The 19,426-nt window shown below is 31.9% G+C and overlaps 1 pseudogene; it reads right to left on the reverse strand.

Annotated features, from left to right (window-relative positions):
* Positions 1-3,780: 3,780 nt before the first annotated feature.
* Positions 3,781-19,145, reverse strand: LOC112098517 (annotated as a pseudogene).
* Positions 19,146-19,426: the final 281 nt, after the last annotated feature.

Below are 19,426 nucleotides of genomic sequence, written 5' to 3' on the forward strand. Positions count from 1 at the left end.
TTTTATTAGGAAAGGAAAGTCATAGTTATTCGAAGATTCCTGAAGTTGTGACACCTATACTAGAGGAATTTCAAGATTTGTTCCCTAATGAGCTACCACAAGGTTTGCCACCTCTTCGGGATATACAACACCAAATTGATTTAGTATCAGGCTCTATATTACCAAATCAACCTCATTATCGTATGAGTCCTACAGAACATGAGGAATTAAGGAACCAAGTGGAAGAGTTACTAGAAAAGGAATTTATCCATGAAAGTCTTAGTCCATGTGCAATCCTGCTTTGTTGACTCCAAAGAATGATGGCTCTTGGAGGATGTGCGTGGACAGTCATCATTTTCCAATTCCTCGATTAGATGACTTGTTAGATCAACTCAGTGGAGCAGCAGTTTTTATCAAACTTGATTTGAAAAGTAGTTATCGTCATATTTGAATACGGCCTGGAGATGAATGGAAAACAATTTTTAAAACTCGCAAAGGGTTACACAAGTGGTTGGTAATGCCGTTTGGCTTATCCAATGCTCTAAGTACTTTCATGAGAGTTGTGAATCAAGTTTTTCGCCCTTTTATTGGAAAGTTTGTGGTTGTTTACTTTGATGATATACTTATATATAGCGCCAACCACGAGTTACATCTACAACATTTAAGAGTACTTCCAGCTTTAAGAGCTGTAAGTTTATACATAGCAGTAAACAAGTGCATTTTCTTCTTGATAAAGAAAGTATTATTTTTAGGATATGTGGTCTCAAAAGATGGTATATCCATTGATCAATCGAAAGTGGATCCTATTCGAGATTGGCCACAACCAATGACTTTGTCTGCCATTAGAAGTTTTCATGGATTGACCTCTTTTTAATGGTTATTTATTCCTCATTTCAGTACTATTATGATACCAATCACAGATTGCATGAAAGGAGGACAATCCTCGTGGACAAAAGTAGTTACTAAGGCATTTAAGATTATCAAAGAAAAGTTAATTACGACCCCAGTACTTGCCCTACCAGACTTCTCTATTACTTTTGAGGCATATTGTGATGCATCCAAAGTAGGCATTGGAGCTGTTTTAAGCCAGCAGAGTAAGCCGATAGCTTATTTCAGCAAAATTTTGAACGGAGCAAAGGCATGCTACAACACTTATGACGTGGAGTTTTACGTAGTAGTCTAGGCGTTAAAACATTGGCGACATTATCTGATTCATAGAGACTTTTTTTGTACACTGATCATGCCGTATTGAATCATCTCAATAGTCAAGACAAACTTTCTCACGGACATGCCACTTGGACAGCATTCCTTCAGCAATTTACTTTTGTGGTAAAGCATGCCTCTGGCAAATCCAACCGGGCAGTAGATGCACTTAGTCAACGAACTTTATTGTTGACATGAATGCATAATCAAGTTATTGGATTTGACACATTTCGAGAGTTATATGCTACTGACCCTTTCTTTACTCCTCTATTAGAAGACATTACTGCAGGGTTCCTTTCAGATTATCATTTACAATGATGGATTTCTTTTCAAAGGTAATCAGTTATGTGTTTTTAACTCCAGTTTGAGATTGAAGATTATTGCAGAGTTACATAACGAAGGCATGTGGGTCGTGACAAAACTTTGGCTCTAATCGCCAACACTTATTTTTGGCCTACCATGAGGTGTGATGTCTATCATTATGTCGAGACTTGTCACATTTGTCAGATTTCCAAGGGCACCACAACTAATGCTGGGTTATATATTCTGCTTTTGCTACCAACACAACCTTGGGCTGACATTAGCATGTATTTTGTTTTGGGATTACCCCACACTCGGAGAGGTATGGATTCAATATTTGTTGTTGTGGATCGATTCTCGAAAATGGCTCATTTTATTGCCTACAAGAAGACTACAGACGCCTTGACTGCTGCTCGTCTATTCTTCAAGGAAGTCTATAGATTGCATGGCTTATCGACTTCTATAGGATTTAACCGGGATACACGTTTTCTTAGCATTTTTAGAAGATATTATGGAAATTGACTAACACTCGCCTGAATTTCGAAAGTGCTTGTCACCCACGAATATATGGTCAAACTGAAATTGTCAACCGTTTTTTAGGAAATCATCTACGTAGTCTAGTTGGCGATAACCTAAAGACATGAGATTAGGAGTTATACCAAGTTGAGTTTGCTTATAATCGAGCAGTTAAGCGTAGTACTGGTTTAAGCCATTTTCAGGTGAATTACGGATAAAATCCACGAGCTCCCATGGACTTGGCTCCAATTCCAGATTTAGTTCACAAAAGCAGCAAGGCAGAAGACTTTATTGAGCAACTTAAAAAGATTTATGCAGCTACACAAGAGTCTTTGAAGCAAACTACCAAAGGTTATAAAATTGTGGCAAACAAAAAACTTTGAGCTTTAGAATTTCAAGTGGAAGATCTTGTTTAGGCTATCCTAACCAAAGACAGATTCTCTATTGGAGAGTACAACAAGCTTTCTGCCAAGAAAATCGGACCTTTAGAGATTATCGAGAAGATAAATTCTAATGCATATAGACTAAAGCTTCCTAGTGATATCTGCACCATGTGTTCAATGTCAAGCATCTTATTCCTTACAGAGGTGATCATGATGAAGATGTTATTACTGACAATCCAAATTCGAGGGCGAATTCTCTCCATCCTGTGGGAATGATGCAGAATAGGAATTTATACTAGGATATATTTCCTAATTAATTAAGGACTTTTAATTTTCTTTCCAATTTAGAATTTTGTTTTTCCTTAGTAATTTAAGATAATTACTACTACTATAAATAATACCCTCTTATAGCCTTTGAAGGCAAATTCGAGTTCAATAATATTTTTAATTTTCAAATCTCTTTGAGAGTATTTGAGCAATTAATTCCTAGTATTCTATGGAATCAACGAGTCTTAACCCTTAAATTCGTAATATACTTTTCAATCAACATGAATTTAGTTATTCTTTTATTCCAGTATTCTCTAAAATCAATGGAATATTTAGAACATTAAAATTCCACTGCATCACATAATTAGAGGGTTCATTGGATAGCTGATACTCTAGGGTTTGAAGCTCCATGTTCTGTTTTGCTTTGTCTTTTGAGTCAGTGTCCGAGTCCGAGTCAGAGGCATCGGTCGAGTCCGAAGAGTTGGCTTTTGTTGTTGGTTTAGGGTTGTTCTTAACGCCGGGCATGGCCGTGTCTCCATCTTCTTCTTCTTCTGTGATTGCTGCTAGAGTTTTTTCTTCGGGTTCTATCTTCTGAACTCTTTCTTAATTTGTCTCTTTCAACGAGTAATGGTTTTTCAATTTTATGCAATTTTTTTAACGATAAAATGATACATGTCTGGATTCTGGAGTGGTAGAAATTTTGTTTATATCCCTTGATTTTGATTAAAAATACAAATAAATGTATTTATTATTGGTCAAATTAAAAGAACCCCCCCCCCCAAACACACACACATATTACACATGCATAAGCATTTGTATTAGTGTTTCACTGCAACAATCACTCTAATTTTCCCCTTTATTTCTCCCATCCTAATTTATTATATGCCCATTGAATAATGGAGTAAAGTATAAGAAAAATTAACTGTATGATTTTTTTTTTCAAATTTTGTGACAATTTGAACATTATTTTTGTTAAGTTGTGCATCAATTTACGGGCGAGTCTGTATGAACCCCTAAATTTACTCATCAAACCCATAAATTCATTAAAAAATTTATTACAAAATTCCCGTTCAAATCACAGCCAAGCATGGCATATGTCCTGAATGATTCTGCTTGTTAGGAAAGGAAGATATCAACTAATCCAAAATGCAGTAAAGAGCAGTTTAACTAAATATGCAGTGGAATCAGACATGAAAGAACGTTTAACAGATACAGATATCTAAAATAACATCTAATTATCAGAAATTAAGATGCAAGATTTCAGGTGTTTACAAATAAGACTAATTAAACAAACAAGATGAAAACTACAAGTTACATTGTTAAGCAGTTAATATTAATTAAAGAAGCTGGACGAAAGAAATTTACCCCTGAACCTGTCCCTGTAAATCTTTTACTGTAGATATGACCCAATTCAATTTCCATAGATATATAACTTTGCCAGGCTTCCAACATTGTACCACTGCATTAAGAGAAGCACAAGCTATCTAAAAATATATATAGATATAAACAATTTTTTGCTATGTATGCACTGGCAAAAATTAAAATTGGTGAACCTGATCTTAAGTAGCCTCTCCCAGATACTACGAGTATCTTTTCCCATACTTTGTTCAAGACGCGCCAATAAGCATACAAACACATCAAACCGTTGGTATTCTTCATCTGTTCTGACAAGTAATCTGATGCACACTGTAAGGAAGAGAAGACACTGTCGTTTATGGACATTTACAACCTCCAAATCCCAGAAAGCTAACAAATTTAATGGGTATCATAAAGATTAAAGACAGACAGGTTATTTGTTTATGAGCACAAACTTTGAAGACAGCTGTACATCCTGTACCAAGGTTAGACTATCAATAGTTGAACATCATGTGAAGATTTAAATCCATAAATTCTTGAAGACATCTTCTCTAAGTCAAAAAGCATCCCATAGGAATTTTGACTGTTTTGTGCTACCAATGATGATGGTAGCGCCAGACCGCCAGTCAGCTCTCTCTCTGGCCAAGAAAGTCCTCAATGATAAACATGATCCAAGAAATAAAAGCAATGGATTGAAATCTACCATCCAGAACAAGCCATCTAGAAGTACCAATGCTTCAGTGCAGTGCCTTCCACTTGATATGTAACAAAATTTTGACAAGGAAACTTAAAACTTCACTTAAAAGCACTAGTGACAGCATCCCACAACATTGGACACAGATATAGCTGCTGGAAAACATTCAACAGAAACAAAGAATTCCAATGGTATCTATGCCAGACACAATGTTATACCTGATGCTGGCATAAGATCAATATGCCACAATTGCACTTGATAGCCATACACGAAACAACATATGTCTTGAATCTTAAAGGTATCATCTAGCAACTAGCTCCATCCAGTGATCCACAATTAAGCATTTCTTGGGTATGATCACTACAAGAAATTTGACTTTTTAAGACGATATTTTTTTCAACGCTTTGACATTTGGTCACGAAATGATATTTACTGTGACAAATTTATGAAATCGTATCTAATAATTTTGTCCTGACTTGTGTTATATTTTGTGACCAATAATTTTATTTTGGAACACAATATTTGGTATCCGATTCAACCTTTTTGTGACAAATATTTTTTTAGTCACTGAAAAACATATTATTTTAGCACAAGAATTTCCCTCCAAATTCGAAACATTTTGGGACAATATTGCATTATTTATGACAAAAAAAATGGTTGCAAAATATTAGTATAGGCGATGACACTATTTCGTAACTAAAAGTTAAGTACAAATTTAACCAAACTATCTGTGACATATATATTAGTCTCTAAAGCTATTTTTACTTCTTATAATTTTAAGATGCCATTTTTTGGTCTTGGATGAGTAATTACAGTGACAAAAGTAAAAGTAGTAGCTAAAGGTTTTGTCTTGAATAACATTGTATTTTTGTGACCAAGTTCTTTCTTTTCTTGGACACACTATATATACGTTAAAATTCTTGGAACAATTCACTGAGAACTGAAAACCTTATCATTTAATCATGTGATTTATTGGCTTGCATTTGGCTATATGATATGGTTGGAATGGTGGTTCTTGTTGTGTGAAATTGATGAAACCTACCTCGGTGCAAAGAATTGATTGTAGAAGTTTTGCAATTTTTTTAGAACATACTGTAGAAGTTGGCCCATGGATGTATGCAGAGGCTTATGCTCAATATGTTAGCTCGAACAGTTCTTTGTTGTTGTGCTTTTGAGTGATATATCGCTTAACTGAAAAAGAAAAGAAAGAAGAAGTTTATTGAAGACTAAATGTCTGATTTATGTCTCTCTTGCAGGAATACTGCTGTAAATGTAGAAACCTGGGTTAGTGCATTTGGAAATAATGGTTTGCAGCATGATTGGCTCATTTGCATTGCTAAGATAGGCCAGACATTAACAAGAGCAACCAGGTAGGGAATTTTTGGTACAGTTTTATTACTATTCTTTTGCGGTTGTTATGGAAGATGTGCTATATTTCAATGATTCTGGTAATAGTTTTATTTTGTTTTAGGAAAAGGATTTCCTTATGGTAACTTCCAAATTATAAATGAACAAAATATATATATAAGTAGACTCTTTTGGCAGCCTACTTATGTTTTGGAAGACATAAAAATAAATTATTATTTTATAGATTGTAACGCTTATTTTTTTAGTTAAATTTAATGAGTTAAAAGAATTAATTTTGGCGGCATTAGATAGATGTACCGCCACATCAGTTTATTAATTTGTTTAACAACACACATCTATTATGACAACCTTTCATAAATTGCCACATGTATTAGTTTAACTCACCCAGGTAACTCTTCTTTTATCACTTCTTTAAACCCTACTTTATAAGGTTTTCATTACAAATTATTTCCACACCCCGCCACTTTCCCCTGTGTTTCACGGTTTTCAAAGAAATAAAGCAACTGGTTTGTTTCCTAAGATTTCTATTAGGTTATTTTATTATTAGTTTATTTTATTTGTACTGCAATTGTGTGCCTTCCTTTCTTTTTTTCTCCCTTGAAGTAGCAAGTACACTTACCGACATACACATTTTTTATTGCAATTTTTGTTTAGGGATTTTCATCCAGCAGCTTTTTCTCCCTTTTCTGATCCATCAAGTTTTCATAGGGATTCTCCATTCTCTACTCACAAGGTTTGATTTTTTTTTTGTTTTATATTATTTTAATATAATATTCTGTATTCATTATTATAGTGATCTAATATTTTAATGATTAATTGTTTAATGAGCCATTGTGATTGAAAAAGCAAGTACACTTACTGACATATATCATATTGCAATTTTTGTGTTGGGATTTTCATCCAGCAGCTTTTGCTCCTTTTTCTCATCCATCAAGTTTTCCAACCGTCCTCCATTCACCAAGGTATGGTTAATTTTTTGTTTTATATTAAATTCTGCTTTCATTATTATGCTGATTCAATATTTTAATAATTAATAATTTCATGAGCCATGTATTGTTGACTTTTTACTATTTATAATAATTAATAGGTTCAAGATATGTTTACCTTGATTTTTTTCAATCCTGCAAAGTGGCCACGAAATATATTATTAGAACCTAGACTTGGTATAACATATGTATTTGAAATACATATTTAATAAATAAAAGTATATAATATTTTAATAATTAACATTAGAAATACATATTTAAGAAATAAAAATATTTAATATTTTGATAATTAATATTTGAAATAATTAATATTTTATACTTTATACTTTAATAATTAATATTTATGATTAACATTTTAATAAAAGTATATAATAAATGTACTTTAATAATTATTTTAATAAATATTTAATATTTTATACTCAAATACTATTTCATCACCATTAAAACATTATCATAGAAATATTTGAAATACATATTTAATAAATAAAAGTATATAATATTTTAATAATTAACATTAGAAATACGTATTTAATAGATAAAAATATTTAAAATTTTATACTTTAATAATAAATATTTATGATTAACATTTTAATAAAAGTATATAATAAATATACTTTAATAATTATTTTAATAAATATTTAATATTTTATACTCACATACTATTTCATCACCATTAAAACATTATAACAGAAATATTTGAAATGCATATTTAATAAATAAAAATATTTAATATTTTAATAATTAACAGTTTTAGGAGCCATGTATTGTTGACTTTTAATATTTATACTTTAATAATTAATAGGTTACATGTGTTGATTTTTTTTAATACTCCAAAATGATCACTAAATAATTAGTATACCCTAGACTTTGTATAACAAACTTCAGAAAAATAATAAAATATAAAGAACCAAACATTCCTGAAGGTTCAACTTTAACTTATATGAATGGTTTAACTGGCTAGTAGTGCAAGTTAATATCTTGCAAGTTAATAAAATACTATTGTAGGAATGATTTTTTTTCTATATTTTTTTGTTCTTCTGCATTGCTAGGAATGAAAATAATTAATAGACTAATAGATTGAAAATACATAACAATAGACTATATTTTTTACCAATGTGGATTAGGAAAAAGAATAAGAATGAAAATACACAATTAACAATCAAAGTACATAATTAATAGACTAATAGATTGTTTGCTGTAACAGGACTTTAATGATGGATAAGAATTGGATGTGGTTGTCAAATAGATTGTCTAAGGAGTTTCGTGACGGTGTTAAGTCTTTCATTAAAATTGCTGAAAAAAATTTAGACCAAGATGGTAAGACACGGTGTCCTTGTCGAGATTGTCTGAATACTCGATCATTCAATGTAAAAACTGTTGCAAGCCATTTGATCCTAAAAGGTTTCTCTAAAAGCTATAAAAAAATGGACTTTACATGGAGAACAACTTGAAATCGGTAGTGGTAGTGCTAATTTGAATGAGGACACGAATCAAATAGGTAATGATGATGATGACGATGATGGTGATGATGATGGATGTCTTGAGATGTTGTCTGACAGGTGTGGGGAAATGGATATGAATATTGACACAAGTCTAGCGGAATCAAATAATGTGGAAATTGGAAATATCTTCCATGAATTTGAAAAATTATTTGATGCTGCTAAGCAGGAAGCATATCCGGGTTGTTCTAAGTATTCAGCTTTAACTTGTATTATCAAGTTAATGCACATTAAAGTACTTCATCACTGGAGTGATAAATCATTTGATATGTTGCTCCAATTCTTAAAGGATTTGCTTCCTGAAGGTTCAAACATTCCAACATCATACTATGAGGCTAAGAAAATATTGCATGACTTAGGAATGGGGTATGAATCAATTCATGCATGTGAAAATGATTGTGTTCTATTTTGGAAAAAGAATGTTGATGCTGATAAATGTCTTGTTTGTGATGAGTCTAGATATAAATTTGATAATGGAAAAGACAAAAAGACTCTAAAAAAGGTCTTACGTTATTTTCCATTAACACCTAGACTACAAAGATTGTTTATGTCAAGACATACAGCTTCTGATATGAGGTGGCATAAGGATAAACGTGTTGAAACAGAGGGTATTTTAAGGCATCTAGCTGATTGTGAAGGTTGGAAGGACTTTGATAACCAATATCCTTATTTTGCTCAAGATCCACGCAATGTTAGATTGGGTCTTGCAACAGATGGTTTCAATCCATTTGGTAATATGAGCAATGCCTATAGCACATGGCCAGTAATGCTTGTTCCTTATAATCTACCACCTTGGAAATGCATGAAAACCCCATTTACAATGATGTCGCTTCTTATTCCCGGTCCAAAAGCACTTGGGAAAGATATTGATGTGTATTTACAACCTTTGATAGAAGAATTGAAAGAACTATGGACCAATGGTATTGACACTTATGATGTATCTAAAAAGGAAACTTTTCGTCTACATGCATGTGTTTTATGGACAGTGAATGACTTTCCAGCTTATGGTAACTTATCAGGCTGGAGTACCAAAGGCTAAAAAGCATGTCCAGTATGTAACAAAGATACATCATCACAACCTTTGATAAATAAAATTTGTTACATGGGTCATCGTCGATTCTTACCGTCACGTCACCGTTGGTGAAATAGTTTAGAATTTAATGGGAAACCAGAAAAAGATCCAGCACCAAAGGTATTGTCAGGAGATGAGATTTTGAAACAACTTGAGTGTGTGGAACATGTGCAATTTGGCAAAAGTCCAAAGTGTTCTAGTCGGAAAAGAAAACATTCTTTTGAGGGCCTGAATTGGACAAAAAAAAGTATCTTTTTTGAGTTAGAATATTGGTCTAAACTAAAGTTGCGTCATAATCTTGACGTAATGCATATAGAGAAGAATATATGTGATAGCATCATTGGGACCTTGTTGAATATCGAAGGGAAACAAAAGACACTATCAGGGCTAGAAAAGATTTAGAAAAAATGAATATTAGAACTGAGTTGCATTTAATACCTGATGGGCCAAGATTTTTAAAACCTCATGCATGTTATACACTTGCTTTAGCTGAAAGAAAAGATTTTTGTCGATTTTTGAAATCCGTTAAGTGTCCGGATGGATATGCTTCTAATATTTCAAAGAATGTGAATGTTAATGAGGGTAAGATTTCAGGACTAAAAAGTCATAATTGTCATGTGTTACTGCAGCAATTGCTTCCAATTGGTATACGACCATATTTGCGAGAAGATGTTTGTACAGTACTTGTAGAGTTATCAAACTTCTTTAAACAAATATGTGCAAAAACTTTGTGTGTTAGTGATTTGAAAAAATTAGCCAAAGAAATTGTCTTCATTCATTGTAAATTGGAGAGAATATTTCCACCTGCTTTCTTTGATATTATGGTTCATTTGGCAATACATTTGCCATTAGAAGCAAAACTTGCTGGCCCTGTTGCATTTAGGTGGATGTATCCATTTGAAAGGTATTTAGGGAAATTAAAAAAATATGTAAGAAATAAAGCCAGACCTGAAGGTTCTATTGCTGAGGCATATATTGTGGAAGAATCACTTACATTTTGCTCAATGTACCTTAGTGGATTCGAAACAAGGTTTAATCGACATGAGCGGAATGATGATAGACAAAATGAAGAAATTTCTAGTTTATCGGTGTTCAACCAACGTGCTAGGCCATTTGGTAAAAGGGAAGAAATACAACTACCTCGAAAGCTTATACAAAAAGCTCATTGGTATGTCTTGAATAATTGCGAGGAATTACAACCTTACTTGGAGTAAGTAAATTATAGTCTTTTGAAATACACACAAACACACACATGCTATTTATATGATTTTTAATTTCTAATTTAAATAAAAAAAATTATATAGTGAGCATGCTACGGAGTTGGAGGCACATAGTCTTTCTAATATATCGGAAAGACAAGAAGAGTAATTCCCTACATGGTTTAAAAATTGGGTTTGTAATGAATATCATTTAGTAATTTAATATTTATACTTAATCAACTTTAGGATTAAATTACTTTTTTCATTATTTCTTTGTAGATGATGACTATGCGTTGTGAAGGGTCAATAGAAGCCACTGACCAATTTTATTCATTAGCTTGTGGTCCAAATCCTGTTGTGTACTCGTACTCTGGATGTAATGTCAACGGAGTTCGATATCATGTTCACACTCGTGATAAGAATCTAAAAACTCAAAATAGTGGAGTTATGGTACCAGGTCAACATGGCAGCGTTAGTGTTGACTTTTATGGTGTTTTATCTAGTGTTATAGAGCTAAATTATATTTTCGGAAATCAGATTATCTTATTTAAATGCGATTGGTTTGATACTAATTTTAATAAAAAGAGAATACAAAAGGATTATCATCTCACAAGCATTAATGTAAGCAGAATGTGGTACGAGAATGATCCTTTTGTGTTAGCAATTCAAGTCCGACAAGTATTCTATGTTGATGACTACAAGCTAGGATCAAATTGGAAAGTGGTAAACAAGATGCAACACCGACATATGTGGGATGTTCCAGAAATAAATGACATAGAAGAAAGCTTTGAAAATGTAGATAATATTTACCAAGAGAATGAGTCATCTGACATTCAATTGGCCGTCGAAGAAGAATGTTTAGATGGTAGACAATTCAATCGACCTGATGTGAGTTCTGAAGAAGCTGACAACGATGGAATACATAATGAGGGACTAATACTTGAAGATGAGGCTTCTGATATTGGGGAAGAGGATGAAACAATTGAAAATTATTGTAGTGATAGTGAAAATATTTCATCAAAAGATAATGACAATGATATCAATTAATAATACATGCAATACAATTTGGTAATCTTTTTTTTTATGTGCATTATTATGTATGATTTATTTTTAGTTATTTGTTTATGTTAGCACATATTTGTATTATGGATGATTTAATTATGTTTTGTTAAATTATAGGATATTGGATCATGGCTCCTGTAGGTTCTCGCCGATCACGTTCAGTAGCAGGGGCACAAGCACGTAATGAATTAGCTGCACCAACTAATTCATTGTCCAATTCTAGCTCTAACGCTATTCCTGGTATTTTATCTAGTCATATTTTAATTTTTTTTAATTTGCCTCATGTCATTTAAAATTATTGATATTTTTATTCTTTTTTTTTTGTAGTTGCTAATATTAAGAAAAACAAGAGATCCAAGTCAAGAGGCTTAAAACTTGACAAGCTCATTCACCAGTCCCAAGCACCATTGCCAATTGAATTTTGTGAAACAATGAAAGTGCCTGTTGGTGCTAATGCAGCAGCGTTAGCTTCTGATACTGGTGTCGTTCTAACGAAAATTGCTCCATTAGGGGCAAAGAAATGGAAAGATGTGCCAGAATCTCAAAGGATATTGATGATAGATGATATTGCAGTACTATTTTACTTCATTTCATGTTTAATAGTTAATGGATTGGTGGTCCTCTTTTTTGTACAAATTCAATGTTACTAACATTTGTGGTATTTTCTCCTTGTTTACTTTGCAGAGCAAATTTGTTATTGATGTCCATAATCCAATCATTAGAAACTACTTACTGGATAAATTGGCGACGAGGTTCAAAAATTTTCGTCACCAATTGAAGAAAGAGTTTGAGCAATATCCTACAGTTGAAGAGGCAAAGCGAAATCCACCGAAAGATCTTCGTCATAAGCAAGCAGAATGGGAGAGTCTTTGTGATTATTTTTCAAGTGAGGCATTTAAGGTACAATTTTAATATACCAAGTGCTATTTGCTGGTAGAAATCTTCTTTGTGATTTTTTTTTGTTGGCACTGTTTTTCTACACCATTTTTATTGTTTTTCTTTGTGATTTCAATCACTATAATTAGATTGGTACCTTTTATTATTAATGTTTATTATAAAATATATCATTGAGGATTTTTCCATGAACCATATTCTGTGTAAATCATAAAATGCAACTATTTTGTTAAAACGCTTCAGAAAATTGAAATTTATGGCAAACTTAGGTGCTGTAAATTATTATTAGAACCTAGGTCAGCTTACCCATTTCACACGATGACATAGTTTTCATGTAATAATTGTCAATTCTATTAATTAATTTGATAACATGTTCTAACAAAATTAATTACAGATACGATCAGAAAAAAATAAGCAGAATCGTAGTAAAGTGTCTTCTGTGCATCGTGGTGGATCGAAGTCTCATGCACAACATCTAAATGAAATGGTACTTGAAATGAAGGAAATTTTGTTTGACCTTTTTCTATTATGTACTTGTATCATGTTTATAAATATTAAAATGCTTTTCTTCTTTTATATTGGAAAGACGGAAATGCTTAGAGAGTCTCCTGGTTTGATTGCTTTGTTCCGAAAGATGTTTTGGAGTGAAGCCAAAGGATGGAGTAGTATGGAAGCAAAAGCGAAATATGTAAGTTTTTCCAAATTATTTACGTTTACTTGCAGTTAGAAGTATATGTGGGATTGAGGACATATTTGCTTAAAAAATTTAACTAATGTTTCATTCTTCCATTGTATTATCATTTTACTCTTATTTTATTACAAAGAATAAAATGATATTTTATTAGTCTACAAGAAAAATAAGAATTGTTCCATTACGTGATTGTAAAGTGTAACTGTGATTGAGGAAATAACATGCAGTCCGTTAATCAGAATTTATTCATGTGCAGAAATACAATATTGATAAGTTTAAATGCATTTTTCTCCAGATTTGGTATTTTAATATCGAATTGAAATATGTTGCTGAACCATTGCAATATCACTATTAGTTTATGTTTCCCTACAAGCTTGCTGACTATCTCTGCCATTTGTGAGTTCACTTTGGGTGAGTGTCTTGTTTACTGTAGTCTACATATAACCAGCTTTTATCGATACACATGTTTGTTGAGTATCAAGTTGTCTATGGTAGCTATAACAGTTCTGCACAGGTGTATGACGACACTCCACTTATATATGAAATACAATATTGATATATAAGTTTATTCATGTGCAGAATTACAATATTGATAAGTTTATATGCATTTGTCTCCAAATTTGGTATTTTAATATTGAATTGAAATATGTTGCTGAACCATTGCAATATCACTATTAGTTTATGTTTCCCTACAAGCTTGCTGACTATTTCTGCCATTTGTGAGTTCACTTTGGGTGAGTGTCTTGTTTACTGTAGTCTACATATAACCAGCTTTTATCGATACACATGTTTGTTGAGTATCAAGTTGTCTATGGTAGCTATAACAGTTCTGCACAGGTGTATGACGACACTCCACTTATATATGACTATCATATATTGCTCAACAGGCACATTGATTATATTTGCAATGTATGACTTGTTGTGATTGTTCTGCTTTTAATTCTGAGCTTACTTTCCACTCATGTATGACGGGCTTAATATGCTCTACTTGTGCGTTGAGTGGCGACTAGATTTTCAATATGCTTAGAATTGTTATTTTACATCATTCTCCAACATAGATATGGATGTAAACAGAATATTAATTGAAATCATACTCATAACTCATTATATTATTTGCTTAGAACCCTTCTTGTAATTTTAAATTTATATATATTTTTATTATTCTTTTCTAGTACTAGTGGATTCTAGAAAGTATGTTATTATAGTAGTAATAATTAAAGAATCCACTCACCGAGTTATATCTATTATACATTTATACTCATCTTTCTTTTTCTTGTTTCTATCTCCTCGGGCATTCAAGAGCTTCCTCCTTGCTGTTAATATCTTTTTATAACGAGATTCAAGAGCTTTATTTTTAATATGACTAATAAAATATGATTCACTATCTTTTGTAGATGTGTTTAATATTATTTTTAAAGATTTAGTAATTATTCAATTTCTAATTATGCAGGACCAAATGATAGACATGAAGGAAAACTCCAATACCAAGGAAAATGTTGAGCCATTAACTGATAATCAAATTTGTGAAATTGTTTTGGGGAAGAAATCTAATTTTGTGAAGAAAATGATAGGTCCTTTAAAGTTAACATCCAATGTAGCATTGTCCCAACAAAATCAGGAGATGGCAAAGACGATTGAGGAGCAAGCAAAAAAGATTAATGAGCAAGATAACAGACTATAGGTAGTTGAAGATTTCATAAAATTCATGAAAGAACAACCATCATTTTCACTTACACCTTCAGTTGATCCTGCATTATTTGATTCTCAATCCCAATAAGACCTTTGCAAATACATCTACTATGAAATTTTACTTTTAGGTCATTGATAGTGATTTGTGACTTTTATATTTACATTTATTTGCTAAGAACCAAATTTGTTTGGATTTCAATGTCATTCTTTGTGTTTGAATCCTTCGGATTATGAATAAATATTTCGAAGTCTTTCTTATGTTATGCTTTGTGTTTGAATCCTTCAGATTATGAATAAATATTTCGAAGTCTTTCTTATGTTATTCTCATTATTCTCATTGTTGTTGGTTTGATTGTTAATGACCACCTATTTTTAATAATCACACTAGCCTGTCTAGTAAATTACTTCGTCCTTAAAAATAATGTGAGACAATATTGTTTGTTATTTGAAACGAAGATAATTGTCATGGAATAATCTCTTTTGTATCCAAATTTTTTCGTCATTAAATATCAATTTATGTGGCTACAATATGTCGTCGTGAATGCTTTCTTTTAATGACAATTTAGAGTAGTCACTGTAACTCTTCGGATACGATATAAATAGTCATCAAATGGTAAAATATATTGTGATTAAAAACAATGTGAGACTATATTATTTATCATTTGAAACGAAATTAATAGTCATGAAATAATATTTTTTGAATCAAAATTTTTGGTCAATAAATATCAATTTATGTGACTAAAATGTGTCGTCATGAATGTTTTCTTTTAAATGACAATTTAAAATAGTCACTTTAACTTTTAGGATACAATATAAATAGTCGTTAAATAGTAAAATGTATTGTAGTTAAAAATAATGTGAGACTATATTGCTCGTCATTTGAAACGAAATTAGATGTCACGGATTAATATTTTCTGAATCAAAATTTTTTTGTCACTATATATCAATTTATATGACTAAAATATGTCGTCGTGAATGTTTTCTTTTAATGATGATTGAAAGTAGTCATTTAAACTTTTTTGATACCATATAAATAGTCATAAAATAATAAAGTGCATTGTAATTAAAAATTATGTTAGACTATATTACATATATTTTGCAACGAAAGAATACGTCATAACATGTTAATTTTTCTGACTAAATATTATAGTTGCGAATGCTTACATTTTATGACAATAGATAATAGTCACTTAAAATGTTTTGATACAATTTAACTAGTCATGTAATAGTAAAATAAACTGTCATTAAAATAAAGTTGGCACTAAATTAATTACTAATTGTATTAGCAAAAATTGTCACAAATGAAAACTATTTGGGACGATTATGAAATGTCGCGATATGTAAACTTCAACAACAAAAAAATAGTGTTGCTAATTGTATCGTCAAACCTCTAAAATGACGATTTTAGTAATAGTTGCGACTATATTTACAAACTCTTAAGACAAATATTATAGTCACTATAAACCACATATTATGACCGATATGAAGTGTCATTGATTACATTTTTGAATCTCTAATTTGACTATTTTAGACACTATTCGTGACAATTTTAACTTAATTTTAAGACAATCATGTTGGTCATAGAATAATGTTCTTAAAGTGACGAAAATAATTTTGGTCGTTAGAACCTTTTAAGACGGTCCTTCTACGACTAACGTGTGACAATTTATTTTTTGTCATAAAAAATATAAAGTGACTAATTTATTATTTTTAGTGACTAATATTCTTTGTAATAAAATCTTATTTTTCTTGTAGTGGATTTGGGAAGCTTCAATTTCTTGATATTAAGGAGTAAAACCAATTTTAATATTGAATAGCCAACAGTATAAATTTACAAACCTGAAAGGTTTCCCTTATCAATGAATAATCCAAGGTGCCCTCAACTTCACCGGAGAATAAAATTCTCCGCCTCAAACCATCTATTCGAGCAAGGAATAGATCTAGGTACTGAAACAAAAAAGAACCAGTTAACAAAAAAATGCATGATGAATCAGAAGTAGATATATACCAAATCATACAGCTCAAGAAACCAAGATATGTACAGAAGACATAAATTTATATCTTTACCTCCTCAAAGGTTGAAAAAGCACATCGTAGTGACTTCCCAAACACCTGAAATTAGTAATGGAAAATTTGATGAAATAATAGGTGAATCCCGTAAATATGTAATAGGGGCAGAATGAAATTAAGATTCGAGTTTGCGCAATTTGTTGCTATTAATATAATTAGAACAATCTTTTATAAATTTAAAAAATACAAAGACGTTTGTAAAGAAAATAAGTACAGGACGTTTAAACAACCCAGTTATTAAAATGCTATGGAAGTATAAAAGGAGCAGGAGCACCAAGAAAACACTTTTTGGAGCATTCCAACAACCACCACGGTATTTAATATGCATTAATTTTTCAGCACAGGTGTATTTGCCCACTAAATCTCTCTGATCCATGTTTGCTTCTGTACAGATGTGTAAATGCTAAAGCAAAAATTACTCTTCAAGGGAAGTATATTGCAATTTCAGGGGAGGGGAAAAACAAAAAAACACTAGGGAATGCTTTTCCTCAGTGACTCCCACAATCAAGTGCTTACCAAGAAATTTGCCGAGGAAGCTGATCATTTCTTTAACTTCAAACAATCAAAATCAATTACATTCAGGAAAATTGATTCAGCTCAGAATAAAGGGTGACAGTTAAACCTAAAGTGGATATCTCCTCCTCATAAGCACGGCCACATTCCAGAGAGAGCAAAGATCGTACCCAAAGTTCTCCTGCCCAGGGACAATTTTTTGTAGCCCTGGAATAAACATCTCTCACAACATTACCTACCTGAAGAGGAGAGTAGATTAGTATACAAATAGCTGCAACAGGAGGATTAAAACAGAAAATAGAAGGATAAACCTTTAATGTTTTGTCAAGATAATGAGTATAATCAAGCCAGAGATCACTTGATACAGGAAAGTCGGTAATAGCACGTTCATAAAGAAGTTGAACTCGACCAGGATCTCCAGAAGATTGCTCATACTTCCAAGTATATCTACAACAATAACAGATTAATATAATAATATTAGACTTGAAAGCACAAAATAGAAAAAGGAGAAGAAAGAAGATAATGACACTGCATGTCCCCCCCCCCCCCCCAACAAAGTAAAAAGAGCAGACATTTTATTTTTTTTTAGAATGCAGATATTAAATATTTATTACTTATTATTATTATTATTATTTGCTAAGAAACAATAGATCATATTTAAAATGCAGATATTAATTGTTAGCTACACAAAAGCAAAATACTAATGCCATAAGAAGAAATCTGACATTAGTAAAATTTTTAGGGCTATATTTCACTTACTTTAAAAAGCTATCAAATGACGATAGTAAAGTCATCTACCATGTATTGTTGAAATTTCTCTGAGTCTGATAAATCCTGCCTAGAAATCTGCTCTTCAAGATGAGCTCGTGCATTACACATCTCCAATGCCTTTTGGTATGCTGAGGCAACATTAGAAGAAATCCCATCTAGATTACTAGATTCAACATCAAGGTCAGCCCCCTGTTCGACCTCCCAAGACTTGTAAGGGGAACAGACAACTGGCGATGAAATATACTTCGAATCCACTGAACCTGTTTTTCCTTTTCCTGCAAAACAAGCAGCAAAGGTCTTGGAATGCTTGTCATGTGGTAGGGTTGGAACACTCCCCCCACCAACCAAAAAAAAAAAACTTCCCTTTTTCTTTCTATAGATGGGAATAAACTCGTTATTTAGCCCAAAATAAATTAAAATATCTCACCTTCAAGTTAGTCTTATCAATCCTACTAAATATAGCTAGCTCAAATTCTCTGTACAATTCCCTTCTGAAACATGCAGACCAGCAGCAGTAATAGCCGCTTAAATAGATTCCTGCCTTTGAAATGCCATCGGCTAAACATTCGCGCATAGATGGATCATATTCTTGCAAAATTTCGAATAATCACACCAAAGAGGGACAGACTGCATCAGAAAAAAGTGTATTCAGCTGCCTTCATTTATATGAAAGAAGTGAGGAAGTTAGTTTGTGCATCACACAATTAAATTAGACTATAGAAATATTTATAAAAACCTACGTACACCTTACTGATTTTGAGTTGGAGCTGTTATAAAAATTTTTTTAACTTCAACAATTAATAAAGGTTAATACAAGAGAAAGTACTTCATTTTAGCTGACTCCTCCTTCTACATTTACTAAGCCATTAACCATAATGATGAAGAATATTAGTGAAGTGAGTTTGACTGATAGA

Source organism: Citrus clementina, unplaced genomic scaffold (assembly GCF_000493195.1).
Source record: "Citrus clementina cultivar Clemenules unplaced genomic scaffold, Citrus_clementina_v1.0 scaffold_5, whole genome shotgun sequence".
Lineage (NCBI taxonomy): Eukaryota > Viridiplantae > Streptophyta > Magnoliopsida > Sapindales > Rutaceae > Citrus > Citrus x clementina.